The sequence below is a fragment of the Saccopteryx leptura genome, chromosome 7 (genome assembly GCF_036850995.1).
Source record: "Saccopteryx leptura isolate mSacLep1 chromosome 7, mSacLep1_pri_phased_curated, whole genome shotgun sequence".
In the NCBI taxonomy this organism is placed as follows: domain Eukaryota; kingdom Metazoa; phylum Chordata; class Mammalia; order Chiroptera; family Emballonuridae; genus Saccopteryx; species Saccopteryx leptura.
In genome coordinates this window covers 81,492,993-81,513,637 of record NC_089509.1, presented here as the reverse complement: position 1 = coordinate 81,513,637, position 20,645 = coordinate 81,492,993, and the positions used below count along the sequence as shown (strand labels likewise).

At 38.5% G+C, this 20,645-nt stretch overlaps 1 protein-coding gene across 2 annotated transcripts in view; it reads right to left on the bottom strand.

Annotated features, from left to right (window-relative positions):
* The window catches only part of SLC39A10 (solute carrier family 39 member 10), a 191,813-nt gene extending 184,696 nt beyond the window's left edge, over window positions 1-7,117 (bottom strand). For both annotated transcript variants that reach the window (XM_066345181.1, XM_066345182.1), the window contains exon 1: window positions 7,059-7,117. The gene's annotated coding sequence lies outside the window, so the exon portion shown is untranslated. The remainder of the gene's footprint in view (window positions 1-7,058) is intronic.
* Between the last annotated feature and the right edge of the window lie 13,528 nt (window positions 7,118-20,645).

The following is a 20,645-nucleotide window of genomic DNA, read 5'->3' as shown; positions in this document are numbered from 1 at the left end:
ACCTAAATTAAAAATAATAATGGTTAATACTTTAAAAAAATATATTTTGCCAAGTTGAGTTGTACAAGAATTTATAACAGCTACCTACTCTCTCTATAAACAATTTTGAGATAATTAACAAATATATACAGATTAAAATAGAAGCCTTCTCAACTTTTGGGACTGATTTTGTTGGCTGAGCTCTTGTCTTGTTTCAACAAGCTTTCTTTGTTTATATTGAATTATTGGAGTCAACTAACTTGGTCAGTGTGCTGTGAGGGTCACTACACATACCCCCTTGTTTAAATTAATCAGCCTCTGAAGAAGAAGAAAGACAATTCCATTCTATCTACTGAATCAAAGAGAAAAATGAATACATCTAAGCAAGTGTGAAATTCTTTCCAGTTGGCATGCACAGCGAATGTAGCTAATAATAACCTTCTGAATTTTCTGTCAAGCAGATCAATATATCTCTTTCTACATTAGATTCAATATTGTAACATTGTTGGATCATTCATTCATTATTCATCCACTTACTATTTATTGAAACCTTAAATTGGTGCTCAGTCACTGTATTTTGAATAAGGATAAAGAGACAACCTGCTCCTAGTCTAGTGGGAGAGAGTGGCAGTACATGGTACAATGGTGCTCTGAATCTTCTGAGATCAATATTCATAGAAGAGAGCTGAAGGAGATGAACCTGGGACAAGGAGAGTATGCCTGGAAACTCCTAAGGCCATTAGGATTTATTTTGAGAGATGATGTTGCTTAGGAAGGGAGGCAGCAGGGTGGTAATGAAAAGTGGTCTTCTCTGGATCTATATATTTTAAAGGTAAAGCTGGCAGAATTTGTGGGATAGAATCAAATGAGAACAGTTAGGAATGACTTAAAAGATTTTAGCAAAAGAAACCAAGGTTGGAATTGCTGTTTACGGAGATTGAGGAGACTGGAGAAGAAGCAGGTTTGGGGAGGAAATGCATTTGGTTTTGGGTGTGATATGACAATTAGGTATCCTGGTAGAGGCTGGAATATGCAGTTGGGATAAGTAAGCTTGGAGTTCAGGGGAACAGCTTGCATTGGGAATTTACATTTGGGAATCTCGAGTATACAGATGGCATGGAAAGCCATATAGCTGGGACAATACTCTAATGAGCAAATACAGACAGCATAGAGAAAACATGAGCTTCAGCAAAATAACATGTAGAGGCCAGGAAGATGAAGAGGAACCAACAAAGAACACTGAGAAGGAAGGATCATTAGGAAGAGAATCTCAAAAGAGTGTTCTATCTAGCCTGACCAGGTGGTGGTGCAGTGGATAGAGCTTCGGCCTGGGACACTGAGGATCCAGATTAGAAACCTTGAGGAGGTCACTGGCTTGAGCGCGGGCTCACCACCTTGAGCGCATGATCACTGGCTTGAGCCCAAAGTCACTGGCTTGAGTCCAAGGTTGTTGACTTGAGCAAGGGGTCATTAGCTTTGCTGGAGCTCCGTGGTCAAGGCACATATGAGAAAGCAATCAATGAACAACTAAGGTGCTGCAACAGTGAGTTGATGTTTCTCGTCTATCTCCCGTCTCCCCCACCCCTCTCACAAATAAATAAATAAATAATAAAACCTGTGTCTTATCTAGGACTCTGAGTAAAGACAATGCCATAAGTGGGGTGATGAACTGTGACAAAGGCTTCTGATAGGTTTGGTAATATGAAGACTGAGAATTAACCACTAAATCTGGCAATGTGGATGTCACTGTAACCTTGAGAAGTGGAGTGTTGGTATGTAAACCTGATTAAAACAGAATGAAAGGTGAGGAAATGGAGAAAGCACATTATCAATTCTTTGAAGATGCTTTTTCTGAAAAAGGAGCAGAGAGATGGGGCAGTAGCAAGAAAGCTGTAACTAGCTTGAGAAGAATGTGGATTGAGATTTTTTGTTTAGTAGAGAATGGAGACATTTCTGCACTTGCATACTACTGGGAATACTGGAGCAGAGAAAGAAAAAAAAATACTGCAGAAGCAGGAGGGGTCGTTCTAGAGAGAAGTCCTTGAGAAGATGGGATTGAATACACAGGTGGAGCTACTGGCCTTACCCAGGAGTCCAAATAGTTCACCGGCCAGAACATGAGCAAATGCAGAGGTGGTGTGTGTGTGTAGAACAGCTGGCGGCTTAGGTGGTGGGAATGTGCTCCAGCATGTCTAAGTGCAAGCATACACAGCAGAAACCTTTCTTCCACTTTGGTTAATTGCAATATATTTATATTTTTCTGAAAGCTTAGAAAGTTCTCCCTTCTGACTGTATTTTAGAATTCCATGGAAAGCTTTAAAGAAAAGATATATTGCAAGGGCCCAACACTAGAGTTAATTAAGTCTGGATACTAACATTACAAGCAAACAAACAAACAAACAAACATAAAACCCTTCCAAGTTATTGAGAACCACTGGAGTAGATAATGCAACATTTTATGTACAGTGAATGGCTGGAAAACTGGGTAATTTTGTGTGAAGTTGGAGTATGAGCACTGTAAGAAACAGGCCTCTAATGTTTCAGGAAGACAAGATTATGCTACTGCAGGTTGAGCTCGCCCCGAGACTGAGGTAGTGTGCAGCATGTCTACCGTGGGCCAAAGGGGAAGGATGTTGGATTGAGCGGAGATGTATTTCCAGCTGAGGGGGAAGTTAAGCTGCAAAGCAGCCCATGCTGACCTCTGCAGACCCCACAGAGAGAGCTGGAGCTAAAATGCTCTGTTAGCATTGTCCTACTCTGGACTGGACTGACCAGTCCTGGATGCATCAGTCATGAGATGTGCATTTCCTAGGTCAAGGGGTAACAGTGGGCAAGGGAGCTCTCTGCACTTCAAGCTGATCCTCAAGGAGCTAACAGCCTAAAACTGTCTGCGGACAGCACATTCAGCAGCTCCATGGGGGAGCATCACGTATATACGGCAGCATCCTCGCGTATACCTCAGCGTCATCACGTAAATACGTCAGCGTCAAAGATTGACATTCCTGGTTCTGGGCTATGAGCCAGGCTGGCTGAAAACAGAAACTTCCTGTTTGAGCCCCAGGAGGCTTAGCTTGAGTATCCTTGAGAAACATGTTTACCAGGTTATGAATCAGCTTTATTATTTTTCTTAAATTTTTGTTACACACATACGCAAACATAGTTGGTTTACAAGTCTGATCAATGTCTTTGACAACTGCAAAGAAATATTAGTTTACAAATGAGGTAACTGGTTATGGTTAGCTCCACTTCCTGTCGTGTGTCCTCTGATAACAAAGAAGTTTTGAGATAGCGGGGGAGCTGTAGATGATTTTTTTCTGTCAGTCAATTTATATTTTAAATGACTAACAAAATTATAAAGACAACTGGGAGGATGGATCAGTGGACAAAAATGGATATTTATTAAAAAAATATTTTTTTTCTTTAAAATTTTGAAGTACGTTTTTTAAAGCCGGGGACAGTGAAACAAAGAAGGAACAGGAGAACCTGGGCGGGGCTGCTTTGGCTCACTGGAAAGTCCGGGACCCTTGAGAGTTTAGGACGTGCATGCCTGTGGGGGAAGAGGAGGCGGAACGGAAAGGGGCAGGGGTGCTCCCCAAAGGGAGCACACTCCAGAAATAGGATGTTTGAGATCGTGACGATGCTCACCGTAGTAAGGAAAGTGTAACACAACCTGATATCAAGGAGGCATGTTTTGTCCTTGAGAACAATTGCAGCAAAGATGAGGTCATCTCTTCCACTACAGCTAGAAAATGCATTAAAAAACTCAACGGAAAGACATATCAGGAGAGAAAAATATACTTAGATGTTTCAATTTGGAGCTTGTTACTGAGTCCAGAGCACGGTGTCTCTTGTAGCCATCACTGTTGCATTATTATTATTATTGATGTAAACATTATGAAGGAAAAATCACAAGAAATCTTACAGCTAAATGGAGACACCATAGCGAGAAGCAATGTAATGAAAAGGATCATCCCCAAGCAAATGGAGGCTTGCTTGATGGTCCTTGCAAGGTCAGATAAATTAGAAGGCCCTGCCTCATTGCTATGGAGCTATGAAAGCTGACTTCAGCTTAGGAGGAGGAGGAGGAGGAAGGGAGAAAAGCCCTCACAGGGAGGTATACTTTGAATTGACTGAATATTATTGATTTTAAAGGGTGGGGGTGGGCAAGAAGGATCAACTTATAGTTGCTTCACTTTAGTCATTCATTGGTTGCTTGTCTTATGGGCCTTTACCTGGCAAGCCTAGAGTTTCAAACTGGCGACCTCAGCGTTCCAGGTTGACACTTTATCCACTTTGCCAACACAGGCCAGGCTTAAAAGAAACTTTTAAGCAAGACTATGTGTAAACTTTAAATGGCAAATTTAAATTACCCTTTTCTTTTTTTTATTAGTAGGATAGGATTTCATAGGGGCTGAATTTAATTATAGAAATTAGGAACACTAATTTTTATTTTTCTGTATTCAATATTTTTTATGTTACAAATATTATTTTATCAAAAACAGTAATTCTTAAAGTGAATTTAACTATTTATTTATATATATTTTTATGTGATGAAAATTATAATATTTTTGATAAAATAAAAAATAACAGTCACCATATTTATATACTGAACAAGTGACTTAATGAGTCTTTTCCTTGAGAATAAAAGACTTTGTATCATTAACCACATGATACCAAAGATTTGACTTCTCAGCAAACCAGTACAGTTATAAGAATATTGTAGTATTTTTACACCTAAAATTATTTTTCACCCATTACCACTATTTGATAGCATTCCTGCAATGATTATTCTGACACAGCTTAAAAGTAATGAAAAAAAGTACTATTGCCAGTTTGTATCCATATTCTTATGTGAATCTCTCAGTTCTCAAAATATGACAGTCATACTCAGAAGAAAATGGATTGGGTGTCAAATGTGCTATGTGCAGCCTCAGCAAAAGCAGCTTTAGTCTTCCATTTAACTGGATTTTCTCAAGTTGTTAGTAGTCAATTTCATGAGTGATTTAATTAATGCAATAGCTTCTCACCCATTAATCAATGGAGGTAAGAAACTTTTGTTGTTTTATTTGATGGCCCAGTTTTTTTTAACCTGTATATGTTAATAGAAATTTGGTTACATCATGTAGAGGATGACAAAATTTGTACATAAAGATAAAAAGGACATTCCACATTAATTTCCAACTTGTCTAGTTTTAATTTAAGTCCTCAGACTTTTTAGGAATAGGTCTCTTAAGTTAGTAGTACTTTGGTAGGAAAGTTTAAGAAACATTGATAGGTCAAATGGAAAGCAGAGAATTTTAAGATTTTATTTTTTAGAGCACTTTTAGGTTCACAGCAAAATTGAACAGAAGGCACAGAGAGTTCTATAGATCCCCTGCCCCAACATGTGCATAGCTTCCACCATTACTAACATCCCTCACCAGAGTAGTACATTTGTTACAATAGATGAACCTATATTAACACATCATTATTACCCAATGTTCATAGTTTACATCAGGATTCATTCTTGGTGTTATACATTCTAAGGGTTTGGATGAACTTCTGGGTTTTTAAGTAGGGGAGAATTGTTTTTAAAACTGTGTCATAAAATATGGTAACCACTAGTCACATATGGCTATTTAAATTAAATGAGTTAAAATTAAATAAAATTAAAAAGGAAGCTACTTGGTGGCTATAGTCACATTTTATATTGTTAAATAGCTTAATAGTTACATATGGCTACTATGCTATTAGCATGAATAAGGCACATTTCCTGAATTGTAAGACATTCAAAGGGGTAGCTGAGATAGAGGACCGATTGCAGAGAAGAAATTTATAGCAGGAAAACAATGATTAATTTATTAATCTAGTAAAATATTGACAAAAAATGAGGCAAAAATGTATACTCCATAATATTTTTTTTATACAATGCCTTTAACATTTTTTCTTTTTTAACAATCACAGTTGGTAAGGAAGAAAAAAAAAAAGAATGTAATTTACTAAAGAAAATTGCAGTTTGGACTGACGAAAGTATTTTGCTGTAATCACAGAATTTCAGTTAGAAATGACTTTCAAGGTCATCTTGTCCCTAACCTTCCATTTGATTGAACTCACTCTAATTTGCTATTCAGTTTGTATATGAACCAGGAGCTTTGAGCACATGACCTCCTGAGACACAACATTTCACCTTGGTACTCTGTCCAGGTGGAATCTGTTTCCAGCTGACTGATACAGCTCTGGAAAGCTCCGGCAAGTGGTTACGAATGTTGACTACCAGTCCGGGAAGGAGCTGAGCAGGGAGGCAGGACAGCGCCCCCGGTTGGTCTGAGCTCCTCTCTCAGAACACACTCTCTTTCCCTGTTTTCAACCTCACATTTAAATGGCAAAAGAACGTACCATCTATAAAGAGTCACAAGATAGAATTATATGGATAATGTGCTTTGAAAAATTTAAAGTGCTGTATGTGTAGATTTTTTTAAAATTACAAATCCCTAGGGAATTGTGATGACACAGTAAACTCCAGTAAAACTGATATTATGGTGGGAGAAGCCCTTAGGAGATAGTTATTATATCAGCAGGTCCAGCTTACAAAAGAAGCCTGTTAAAGAACAAGACCTATTAAGTTATATAAGGTTACCAGAACATGCATAAGTAAAGATGAATGTATTCCTGGTCCAGAAGCCCAGAAAAAGACATCTAGATATACTCTTTATTATTGGCTCAGATAAGAACTTGAAAATTTGTAAAGCAGTACCAAATCTTTAAGGAGACAGTTAAACTTGGAAAACTAAACATTGCTCTACAACAAAATCTTAAAGTTTGTTTTAAATAGATGAAACCTCAATTCTTACATTGATTTTTTAAAAACTCGTTTCCTCTTTACCAATTTCAACTAAATCTTTGTGCACTTGGAAATAGTACATAATGCGAGACACATATCATGCTAGGAGAATTTATGGTTTCATAGATTTCTTATGAGAACTGTTTTCTTTCTCTTCACCCAAGGATCTTCCAGCCACAGGTTGAGGACTTGTGCTCTTCACTGAGTAAGTCTTTCTCTCTCTCTAATTTACCTTTGATTGGCTTCAATTTTGGCTTACCTCTATCGTTTTTCCAAAGAACAGTAGATCTTGACATAAAGCATTGCTTGGACATCACTCTTCTCCTTTCAGTTTCTAAGACTGAAGAAGTCCACCAGTTATCAAACATAGCCTATACCTATGGTGATTTTTTAAAACTTGAGATATAATTGACGTGTAACACTGTATTAGTTTTAGGTGTACTAATTTTATTCAGAATGACTTTACAGAAGTAGAATGGGAATAAAAAATGTCCTGATAAGTCTCCAAGAAAAGCATGTCAGTTTAACATCTGGTTAGTTTCCATAAAGGGAAACTAACAAGACCATTTTTCAAAGGTAAAGACAGTGACTACACTGACACAATTTGGATTTTAATAAAATAAAAGCTGGCTAAGGTGCTTGACTATACCGTTACATAAAAACATTCAGTCACAAATGTCTGCAAATACTGAACTTTGCTTTCTTTCTGTTGAGCTACAGGGAAGAAAGTTGTGCTGGTTTTAAAATTGAGACTAATGCAAAATCGTGTATGAAATAAACGCATGTTGTTAGAATTGATGCAGTTTTTTGTAGGAGTATGCTATGAAGACATGCAGAGTTAGGAAAACGATTACAGACTGCAAGGCACCCGAGGGCGAAAGCCCTGAGCGGACGAGAGTCCGGGGGCCTCTCTGACTCGTGTGTGTGAACATGAACTTTCATTTTACTGTGATAAATGTCCAAGAGTGCAATTGCTGGGTTGCATGCTAAGCTCATGTTTTGTTTGGAAAGAAACGGCCTACCTCTTTTCCAAATGACTGTACCATGTTACATTCTCACCAGCAATGTATGAGGGCTCCAGTTCCTCCACATTCTCACAACATTAAGAACCCTCTACTTTCCACAGGGGCTAGGCTGAGAGAGGGAGCCCTGTCCTCCAGCCTGAATGTGCCTGAATTTAGCCTCTGCAACATGGCTCTGTGGGAGCGTAGAGAAATGCTGGTGGTCTGCCCCTCCCAGGGACACCACAGCCCCTAACTGTAAGCTAGAGAGAGAGGAATTACTGCACACACCTAGAGTGGAAATTCTGTCATGCTGAGCTGGGAGGAGGTTATAGGAGATTGGATGTAGGTCAAATGCCCCAGACTCTTGCTATTCTTACCAAATTTTAGTAGATTTTTTTGTTGTTAGTAGATTTTTTTGAATCAGTATTTTTTCCAGAGACTTTGTTTTTGTTTTTGTAATGTTACTAGTTATGATTGTTTCTCGGAGGAATAGGTCTGCAGATATGGACCCTAGTACTGTTGAATTTTAAGGTTCTTTGTATATTCGATATATATGTTCTTTGTTACAGATGTGGTTAGTAAATACTTTCCCTGGGTCTGCTACTTCTTTTTTCACATTCTGCAGAGGATTTTTTGCCCAGCAAATATTTTTAATTTTGATGGGGACCAATTTATTGGGTATTTTTAAATTTTATTTTTTTAATGAATTGTATTTTTAGTGTCAAATATATATCTTTTGGTACTACAGAGTTTCTTCCTGTTTTTGTCTAAAGGCTTTATACTTTTAGGGCGATGGCCAGATAAGTCAGTTGGTTAGAGCGTCATCCTGATAACACCAAGGTTGTGAGTTTTTTCCCTGGTCAAGGCACAAACAAGAATAAACAAATGAATGCATAAATAAGTGGAACAATAAATCAATGTTTTTTTTCTCTCAAATCAATCAATAAAACTTTTAACATTTTATAGTTTTACATTTTAGTCTATGATCTTTTTAAATTAATTTTTGTGTAAGGTCTAAGGTTTAGGGTGAAAAATTTTTTCTCCAATCACTGTCTATTTTCTTTTTTTTCTTTCCTCCTTCCTTCCTTCCTTTTTTTAGCAAGAGCGAGTGAGAGAAAGAGACAGAGAGAGAGAGATACAGATACAGAGACAAAGACAGACAGAAAGGGAGAGAGATGAGAAGCATCAACTCATAGTTACATCACTTTAGTTGTTCATTAATTGTTTCTCATACGTGCCTTGACCGGGGCTCCAGCTGAGCCAGTGACCCCTTGCGCAATCCAGAGACCTCGGCTACAAGCCAGCAACCTTTAAGTTCAAGCCAGAGACCTTGGGATCATTTCAGTTATCCCATGCTTAAGCTGGTGACCCTGCCACCACCGGTCAGGCAACTGTCAAATACTTCAACACCATTTGTTGAAGGGGATATCCTTCCTCTATTGAATCGCTTTTGCTCCTTTAGCAGAAATCAGTCAGACATATTTTGTGGGTCTATTTCTGAATTCTCTGTTCTGTTCCCTTTTTTATGTGTGAATCCCTCTACTAACACCATATTATTTTTATTACTGTAACTATACAGCAAGCCTTAACATTGGGTGAAGTGATTCTTTACACTTTATTCTTCTTTTGCAAAATTGTCTTAGCTGTATTTATTTATTTTGTTTTTTGTATTTTTAATTTTAAAAATTGTCTTTTTTGTTTATTATTATCATTTGGTTGTATGTGTTTGTATAAGTTTTAGAATAAGCTTCTCCATAACTACAAAAAACCTTGCTGAGAATTTATTAGGAATTATATTAAAACTATGAATCAATTTGGGGAGAATGGACATATTTACCATGTTAACCTACTTTTTAAAATATTCTTTTATTTGTTGATTTTAAAGAAAGGAAGGGAGAGAGAGAAAGAGACAGAATCATTGATCTGTTTCTGGATGAGCCCTGACTGGGGATTGTACCGGCAACCTCTGTGCATCAGGACAATGCTCTACATCAGCGGTCCCCAAACTATGGGCCATGGACCACTACTGGTCCGTGGGCCATTTGGTACTGGTCCGCAGAGAAAGAATAAATAACTTACATTATTTTTGTTTTATTTATATTTAAGTCTGAATGATGTTTTATTTTTAAAAAATGACCAGATTCCTCTGTTACATCCGTCTAAGACTCAATCTTGACGCTTGTCTTGGTCATGTGATACATTTATCTGTCCCACCCTAAAGGCCGGTCCCTGAAAATATTTTCTGACATTAAACCGGTCCATGGCCCAGAAAAGGTTGGGGACCACTGCTCTTCATAACTGAGCTATCCGGCCAGGGCTCAATCCACTTTTGAATGAGTGGAACATTTAAGTCATTTTTGTTGTTTTTACAAATATAAGTAAAGAATCGAAACTTTCTGACTAATTCATAATAAAAGCACATTGGCATCCATTTACCATTAGGGGGGAATACCTCTTTTTCTTTTGAGTTCTTTGGATTGATTTAACTTTCCATATTGACATTTATAAATATAACTTTTGTTTCTATATAGACACAGGCATGGATACTCACAGAAACAATGACTCTATCTCCAGCCAAACTACAAATAAATGTTTGAGTTTCGGGGTTAAAGCAGATGACTAAGCCAGGGGACTCGTGGACTGTAGCCCTCTAGAGAGGACTCAGAATACAGGAAACCTTCCAAAGCTCTTCCACGTGGGAACTGTTTTGCTGACAAAGGATTTTTCTTATACCCTTCCCCCTTTTAAATAAGGTAGAAATTGAAAAGTGCTTACCTCAGTGTAGCTTTTCCATTTTGTTTTGCTGGTTATTATTATAAACACTTCTAATAAATGACTGACCCCACAGAGAGAGAAGAGAAAATTAAACTCTTCTGGTTGACATAATTATTTCCCTCAGCTAAAAGCTGGTACGCACGACAGCATTTTTTTTTTGTAGCTACATTTGGGGGTTACAGGAGCAGTGAGTTATGTATGCAGATGTTACAGTCATCCATTTTCTGCTTTAAGAATAAAAAAAAATCTCCAAATTGATCTTAATTTTTTGCAGTTGTAGTATTTTTTATACAGTATCTTTGTAAATTAAAAAAAAAATCATCAGCCAGTAGAAATAGAAAAGAACTTATTTATTGACAGTTGTCTGCTAGGGGCTGGGATAGAAGAAACATGGAAATGGTTACAACTCAGGTAGTAGGGTCCTTGCTTTAAACTGGAATGAAGAAACTTTCTGCCTATATATTTGTATTGCTTCTGTCAATAGTTTTAGCTTCTTTTTTGCTGGTGAATGAATGCAAAAGCTTTATTCTTGTCTGCTCAAACCCCTCTCTATGTAACAGCCCTGTACTATGTGCTTTTCCTCTGTAAATTCATGCAGCACTCTCTGCAGCTTATTTGTCAGGTCGTATACTTTCCGTGGCACGTAATAACTACCCCACTCAGTGCACTGACCCGAAGAACTGAGCAGTCAACACATAAGAACTAACTGGATCGAAAGGACCAAACAATGTAGATCTTAGTTTTTTTCCATACCTTGTCTGCTTAAAAAAAAAAAAATAAATAAGATTGGCTCACTTTGCAGGCAGGCTTTCCTCTGTGGGTGACTGTGGATCAAGGTTTATCTTATACTCTTGAATTTTCCTCTCCTGTTTACTCTTGTGACGAGGACTTGGAAGTCCTGTAACAGATCTATCTGGGTCATGTGTCTATTCATGAATCAGTTACTATGGACAAGGCTACTCTATGCTCCAGTTAACTAGGCTTAGGTCAGAGGCTGACTTCTGAAGCCAAGAGGATTGCCATTTCATCCAAGGACCTGGGCTCAAGATGAGGAAAAAGTAAATGATGCAGAGGTTGTTACAGAATAGAAAGAGTTCATCTACCTGGTGCTAGCAGAGCCAAACACTAAACGTGGAGAATTGGCGGTGGAGAAAGACTGGCTATTTCATTACAAATGGTATCACCCAGGGGAACAGGAAGCTAATGCTTAAAAGTGCAAACTCCTTGATGGTTATAGACAGGGGTTTTTATAGAACAAGATCATGAGTCATCAGGAGTAAGGGGTTTAGAGTCATGGGTCTTGTTGATTGGTCAAGAGTGAGGTAAGGGCAGTAAATCATCCCTCAGTCAGGTTTTATGGGGACATGGCCAGGAGCTGCTCCACTGTAGGGCTCAGGTGCTGAAATACAACTCAGGGCATAATGTTAGCTTTAGCTCAGTGGTTTGCAAAGTGTGAACCACTTTGCAAATCTTTAGAATATTTCCAGGTACGCCCTGTGGTATTCAAGAGAAATATGTGCCTGTTGGGGACCAAAATACCAACAGGGTTTTTGGAGTTTAGATTTTTGGGGGACAGAGGTGTGGGAAATTGGCTGTAAACTGACAATTTGCCCAACCCTCCACCTCACTTGCCTGATTAGGTTGCAAATGGCTGTTAAGCTGTGGTGCTGGATTGTTTATACTACCCCCCATGTTCCCCAGAAAGACTAGAGGCAAGTTTCTTCTATCCTTTGTTTGGTGTAAAGTTAAGATAATATGTATGGTGGGGGTTTTCTGCAGTCAACACAATTAGAGTAAAAAGAGAGGAATTCTTCAATGCATTGACGAGGAAATGAGAGTTTACCTTTCAAATATATGCCCAAACATTGAAGAAATCGCTAGGACACATCAGGCTCATGTTTCTCATAAACACAAGAATGAAAAAACTTAACACATTTGCACCGGGACCTGCCAAATTTACTAAATCTTACTAAGAATGTAACTATATATACAAAAAGATAACTATTTTGTCGGGTTTTTTTATTTTATTTTTTAACCCTTTTTTTTTATGAATTCTAAAAAGCATAACTCAAAAAATGTAACATAAAAACGGTTCTTAATGTCAGAATAAATTTAATTTTGTTATATATATTTTGTTTAATTACCATAAAAGCATGCTTGGGCTTTATATATATATTTTCTTTAATATTTGACTTAATTATTACATTTCTCAGAAATTTGTATATAGTGTGCCTATAATTATTTGTAGGATTTTAAATGCGCCCGACTTCAAAATGTTTGAGAACCACTGCTTTAGCTTAACAGAAGCCTACACCTTGTGATGCTTAGTGAAGGCACGGTACTGCCGCCGGGGCTTACCGCAATGACTACACAGTAAGAGGAAGGGTAAGGCTCACAGGGCGTGCTGCAAAGAAGTGGAATGAAGTGCTAGGGCTACATTATTATACCAAAATCACACATTTAATTCAGGACCCTCGGGTTTAGTTGGTCCTTTACTTTGTGGGTTGACAGATATCTTAACAATGCATGTTTCTAGGTTATCTTTTTTTTTAATGTTTTTAATTTTTATTTATTTATTCATTTTAGAGGAGAGAGAGAGAGAGAGAGAGAGAGAGAGAGAGAGAGAGAGAGAAGGGGAGGAGGAGCAGGAAGCTTCAACTCCCATATGTGCTTTGACCGGGCAAGCCCAGGGTTTCGAACCAGCAACCTCAGCATTCCAGGTAGATGCCTCATCCATTGTGTCACCAGAGGTCAGGCATCTAGGTTATCTTGATGTGCAAGGATGGAGGCTATACATCTTGTGACTCTTACTCATTGTGTGCTCTTATTATTCCCTCTCCCCACCCCTTGCCCCTGTGGTCTAACAGGCACTAAGCTAAGCAAATTCTATAATGGTTAACGGTGCTGCGTGACTTCCTTCTTGTGACTGTTAGTCCAAACTGGCATACAAAAATTAAAAAAAAATTTTATTAAAAATATTCCTGAGGGGTCTTAACTTCTTGGCTTTAAGGTGTGTGTGCCTGGGAAGGGACTCGGGGTAATAGGGCTGGTGAAAGTCAACAGTTTGTCACTATACTAGGTTCTAAAGAGCTGTTCATTAAAGAAGCAACTGAATAATGTAACAAACTTATGCTCCTAAATTAACAAAATTGGGACAATGCTAAACAATGCCTTCTAAACAAATCCTGTTTATGTTTAATAAAATTATAAAGATTCACCAACAATCTAGGAAGAAGAAAATAGTCTTCTCCCAACCTGTCTTAGGTTCTTTAGCTAGGGCCTGTAACTCACAGGCAAAGGACAAGCTAACAAGAGAGAAATGAATGGAAGTGTGTTAACATGTGCATCACACATACCCATGGGAGCACCCAATGAATAACCCTCAAGGCTTGTTAGAACTTGAGCTTACATACCATCTTCAGCTAAACAAAGGAGAAGGAATTTGGGGCATCTGAGCAAAGGAGGCGAGTTACAGAAGGGGACTAGGAGAAGCATAAAAAACAAGGGCTGTTTAGTGTGGTTCCCTGTGCAGATTGAAGTCACTTTCTTCTGCATTGAACGTTGTTAAGCATCTTTCTCTTCTCTGTATGGGAGTAGGACAGCTTTATAAATGAAACTTCCTTTATAAATGTAAATTTATTTTACAAGAGGAAAACCTGTGTCTTGTTTTTAGAACTTTTTCTGTTTCTGCTGGTTCTCAATGGCCTTTAGCTCAAAATGGTATATGTGCCAGAAGCTGGTTTTTTTGTTGTTGTTGCTTTGTTTCATTTTTAAGTGAGAGGAAGGGAGTTAATGAGACAGACTTCCACGTGTACCCCAACTGGGGTCCACCTGGCAACACCCGTCTTGGGCCGATGCTCTAATCAACCAAACTATCCTCAGCACCTGGGGGCCAAAGCTCGAACTAATTGAGCCACTGGCTGTGGGAGGGGAAAAGGGAGAGAAGGAAGAGAGGGAGGGAGAGTGAAGCAGATGGTTGCTTCTCTTGTGTGCCCTGACCAGAAATTGAACCTGGGATGTCCATATGCTATGCTGATGCTCTATCCACTGAGCCATCTAGCCAGGGGAAAGAGACTTTTTTGAGGGGCATGATATTCTGGTACCCTTCAACAACTTCTCTCTAGGCCTTGATTTGCTTAAATGTAAATTTAAGAGGTTCATTAAATAATTTCTTAGGTGACTCAGCTCTAATTTCTGTCATTCAGTAATCACCAGTCATCACTACCGCTGAGTATATTGTGTTTCTTTAAGTCTTAAAGGCTAAATAAAGTATGTTGAAAGTAAAGATGTTGCATCTTATGAATGCCAGTAGCCTTAGGACGGTATTGTTCACTTGAGCCGAGTGCTTTGGATGACTATAGGGCGCTGTTGTGGATTGCCTTAGGACCTCTGCTTGTATTTTGGGCCCAAGTTTGTAAAATGAAAGGTTTGTTGGCATAAGCAACATCCAACTCTGCAGTGAATTTTTGTGAGTTTATTTGAGCCAAACTGATCATGTGTGATGGGGAGCAAGATCTCAAATGCTTAAATATAACACTTTTACAGTTTATATTTTGCATTTGAGATTAAGGAGAAGACTAAGGAAGATTACACAGAGTGGGAGAAAGCAAGGCAACGATTAGATTATAGGGAAGTTAACAAAATTTTGTGCTCTCTTGAGGATGGTTAATTTAGATGCACAGAAACAATGGATAGGGCTTACTTAAGGCAAAGATAAATGCTTTACTAAAAAGTTACATGCCTGGGGCTTGATCACCCACCATGCCCTGCCCAGTTAAGAATTTATGATCTGATCACCTGTGAAGTTGCTTTCCATTCAACCCCTTTTTGTATCCACTGGTTCCATACCTTTATTTTCAAACATTTTTGATTGTTAATTTACTTGAATATACTTTGTTCAGAGGAATGTTTAAGTTATTGTATGGCTGACTATTCCTATTTAGTTAACTTTCCTTTGTAGTGGCTGGTATATACTGAGATGATAGAAGCCAATTTTAAATGTTGGCAGGCTGTGCTTTGTGAACAGTCTTTTTAGAGAGGTGTACTTTTCATTCATTTAACAAACGTGGATGGAGTGCATATCATTCGCCACACATTGCTTTAGAAATGCAGTGGTAAACAAAACTAATTCCCTAGCCTAATGGATCTTCCATTGTACTGTGGCAGAACCCATTCTGGGTTCTTATGGCTGGTTGAATAGTTAAAATGACATAAGCATATCAACACAGAAGAAAATCAAGGTTTAATATGTACAGACGGGGAATTCACATAAACATAAAGAATTCCAAAGACAGTAAGGCTAAATGAGGTCTATATGTCATTCTGGACTAAGGAGAAGAAGGTAGGGGTCTGGTCACTTCAAAGGGAAGTAAGGCAATCTACAGGGAGATGAAAAGAGTCAATGTTTAGTAAAACATTGTGTCTAGTTGCTGGGCACTCTAGTCACAGTGGGATACAGAGAGGACTTTGATCGAAGGGGCCTTGCTGTGTTCCTTCCTGTCTATTATACCAAGCTCATATTATACTATGGTTATCTACCGTGATAGCACCTTCCTGGAATGGGCCTCCTATCTTAAATTCTTTTAGGCAGTGAGGGGGGAAGGTCAAAGGTTCTTCTTAAGCCTTAAAAAGAACCAGTTTAAAATAATCAATATGCCTAAGAGGCATGTTTTGTGGTGGAACTTAGTACTGTTCCACTTCAGTACTAAGAAAGATAAACAAATAATGCCATATTGGTCAGACAGTACTAAGTGCTGTGATAAAAATTGAAGGAGAGCAATTGATTGAGAGTGACTGGAGTGCTTTTCATGGTCACCAGATGGGACCTCGCTAAGAAGGTGCCAATAAAGCAGAGACAGACATTATACGAGGAAGCAAATCATGTCTCATGTAGGGGGAAAGACATTCCAGGTGGAGAGATCGGGCGGTATGGAGGCCTTCAACTGGGAACACAGTTGACATGTTTAAAGAATCGTGAGGAGGTTAAAGTGGCTGGAACAGAATGACTGGGGGCGTGGGGGGCGGAAAGCAGCGAGGAAGCCACTACTGAAGCCCTTGTGGGCTGTCTCTCTTCCATGAGGCGGCTCCCAGGACAGCGGCCAGCACTTCCTGCTCTGGAAAATACTTTGATCCCATTCTGAGTCTTCGTGACAGGAGTCAGCAGATTCCCTGTTCTTGCTGTGGGGCTGAGCCAACTGCGTTTCTATGCCCTGCCTGGAGGGGTGGATGAAAGATAAACTGAAGCATATTACATGTTTAATACTTTATCTGAGCAAAAATCAATTCCAATTAGGCAGCACCAAACCGTAATTTGTTAGGAGAACACCATCATCAGGAGCTGGGGAAAAATATTTCTAGAAAAGAGGTGGAAGCAATGCAAGGAAATTATTTGATTGGCTGTAGCTTAAACAGTTGACTTATTTGGGAAAGCCATGTGGGCTGTTTGTGATTGGTTGTCTTAGGTTTTGATTTCTTAACCCTGAGGTATTTTAGGTGTTGGTTTTGGTGTGTTTACATAGGCTCTTAAGGCATTAAAGCAACCTCAGTCTAATGGTCTCCTTGTTTAGTTCATTCAACAGTATTAAAAGCAGCATGCATAGTGAAAGGATGCTATAGTGAATTTCTTTACATTGGGAGTTGTGTAGCATGACCTGGAATGGAGCCACCACTTAGAAGACTGTGTCTCTGAAGACGTTATATCCAAGTTTAAATCAACTGACTTTAGAATATTTTTTTATGCTAAGAATTAATTTGTAAGTTGGAGACCAATTCTTTCCCTCTAACCTAGAGTTGGGAACACTTTCCTGAGGGAAGCTACTAATACATTAGGGATTAATTATGCCTAGTGAACAACATGAACATAAACAATGTTAATCAAGGAATTTTTTCTTTTTATGATAGAAAGCTATAATAATGACTTAAAATTATTTTTAAGTAAAAATTCCTTAGGTAAAAATCAAATTGATATCTGAAAAAAATCTCCTTTTCTGAGTCAAGTAAAATATTTAAAAGAAAATAAATCAAAGGGGCCAAATTATTTTTTTTAAATTTGTTTTAAAAACTTTCTTCAATTTAGAGAAGACAGAAAGAGAAAGAATGAGAGAGAGAGAAAGAGAAAGGGGGGAGAAGCAGGAAGCATCAACTCCCATATGTACCTTGACTGGGCAAGCCCAGGGTTTTGAACTGGTGACCTCAGTGGTCTTGGTCAATGCTTTCCACTGTGCCGCCACAGGTCAGGCAAAGGGACTAAACTCTTATACTAACCTTTCAATTAAGTATAAAATCTTTAGTTAATATCTTTTTCTTTTTTTTTCTTTCTTTTTTTTTTTTTTTACAGGGACAGAGTCAGAGAGAGGGATAGACAGGGACAGACAGACAGGAACGAAGAGATGAGAAGCAGCAATCATTAGTTTTTCGTTGTGTGTTGCAATACCTTAGCTGTTCATTGATTGCTCTTTCATATGTGCCTTGACCGCAGGCCTTCAGCAGACCAAGTAGCCCCTTGTTGGAGTCAGCGACCTTGGATTCAAGCTGGTGGGCTTTTGCTCAAACCAGATGAGCCTGTGCTCAAGCTGGTGACCTCGGGGTCTCGAACCTGGGTCCTCTGCATCCCAGTCCAACGCTCTATCCACTGTGCCACTGCCTGGTCAGGCTAGTTAATATCTTTTTTGCTATCAATGCTACCCTCAACTAGTATGGGTAAATATATAAATATTGTCTGATGTTATACTTGGTCAGAATTGAACATCATTCTATAAGCAGTGTGTTTTGTGGTAGACGTAAGTTTTTCAGTGTTCAATGGATTTTAGCAATTGTATTTAGTCTCTCAGATGTTAAGATGTTAAGTTAGTGGTAATTGTGTTGTTGCAGTACTATATATGTAATAATAAAGATAATGAGTAATAGTTACATGTGCTTTGTTTTGGGCAACAATTCAGTGGTAACTATTTCTTTTACTGTTGTTAACTTACAAATAAAAAAATCTCCTTTACCATCATTGTTGTCTGCACCAGATCTTTCAAAGTGGTTCATGAGACTATGATATAGAATTGAATAAAAAGTTTACTAAGTTCTTTGCGTTGCATAAGGTATTTTACTCTGATGTGGGGGAAAAAATTTGATAATATGATTTAAATTCAATCTTGTAGGTTACTTAGCCCTGTGGTTCTTATTTGGATCATACCAAACAGAGTCTGTCAGTACCTCCCCAGTTATCAAAAACATAGCTGACTGCTAAATTTCCTGGAGAGAGCCTGTTTGCTTTTTCACAACCAGTGAAGGAGATTTCAAAATCCAGATCCATCTTTTGTAATACATAAAAAGTTGAGTTACACTGGAGTCGAATGAAATGTTTATTCACTTGATTATTTGAAAGGAGAAATGACAGGTGAAGAGAAAATAAATAAATAGAATTCTAACCTGTGAGCCAGGAGGTCGAATGTCTGTGTCTACAAGTTCATCAGTCCCCCTTTTCTCTTCAGCTCCTCTTTCTCTATCAGGAAATAGTGGCTCTTGACTGTAGAAATTCACTAATTTAAAAATATATATATATCTCATCAGCATGGGCTAACATAGCCTAAAGTTAGGGGAAAAAAAATCACTGAATTAAGTCTAAAAACCTCTGACATTGAGAGAGGACAGACATATTACTTCTACATACAAGTAACTTTTTTTTTTAATCTCCCAGAAGAACATTTACAAGGGAAGAATTGTTTGATTTGTTCAGAGAACCTATCATTCCTTCTTATTGACCTTTTTTTTTCTTTCTTTTTTTTTTTTTAATAAGAACTAGCTGGACCAGTTATCAGCAGAAAAATCCTCCTGTGCACCACACCAACCTGATTAAGATCATTGGCTCCACGTGTATGTACTCTGTGATGAGGAGGGAGATAACAATCTCATTCCAGGGCTAAACCCAACTTGGACAAAGATCACTTCTATTTGACTTTTCTAGTTTTATTATTCTGGAAGTACTCACAGCATGTATTTGTTTCTTCTTTTGCTTATTTTCATTAGTATTTGCCCAAACTTTTGGTAGCTCTCTCGAGAAATAGAACCAAATACTCCAGACTCTTACAGCTTATTTCATCATGATAAAGGTATTCTTATAAATTGAGCCTTGAAACTTCTTCCTGAGATCCTTGGATGGAGATTGAGTTAACCACTTGGGCTGGGTATTTGTGTGGTTCTTGTCCATCCTCAATTGTGGTTTTTAAAGACCTGATGCTAGAAAGTTGTTTGGTGCTCCTAATCCATCTACCCTCTTTTTCAAGTACTATTAAATATGTTATTATTTTTTTTAATGTAACTCATTCTGTATCTGGGTGATATACAACATTAATAGACTGTACTCTATCTTGGGTATGTGCAAAGGCAGGAAGAGCCCTGGCCGGTTGGCTCAGTGGTAGAGCGTCGGCCTGGCATGCAGGAGTCCCGGGTTTGATTACCAGCCAGGGCACACAGGAGAGGCACCCATCTGCTTCTCCACCCCTCCCCCTCTCCTTCCTCTCTGTCTCTCTCTTCTCCTCCTGCAGCCAAGGCTCCATTGGAGCAAAGTTTGCCCGGGTGCTGAGGATGGCTCTGTGGCCTCTGCCTCAGGTGCTAGAATGGCTCTGGTTGCAACAGAGCTGCGCCCCAGATGGGTGGAGCATCACTCCCTGGTGGGCATGCCGGGTGGATCCCCATTGGGTGTGTGCGGGAGTCTGTCAGACTGCCTCCCCGTTTCCAACTTCAGAAAAATACAAAAGAAAAAAAAAAGGCAGGAAGAAGTCAAGGCTAAGGCTTCATTAAAAGTAATATGATGTCTTCAGGATAGAAAGATTTTAGGTTACATAAATCTAATTTTTTTCAGAGAAAATATTGAGCTTAGAATCATGTAGTCTTACTCTGAAGTGGCCCTAAGGCATAATGATTAAGGGTATGAATTCTCAGGACAAATCATGTTATCCTAGAATTCTCTGTTACTTACCAACAATGTGAAATTGAACAGATTACCTGAAGTCTCTAAACCTTAGCTAAAATGATAAGAACGATCAAATGGTAGTATTCTTATAAGAATTAGAGTTGAT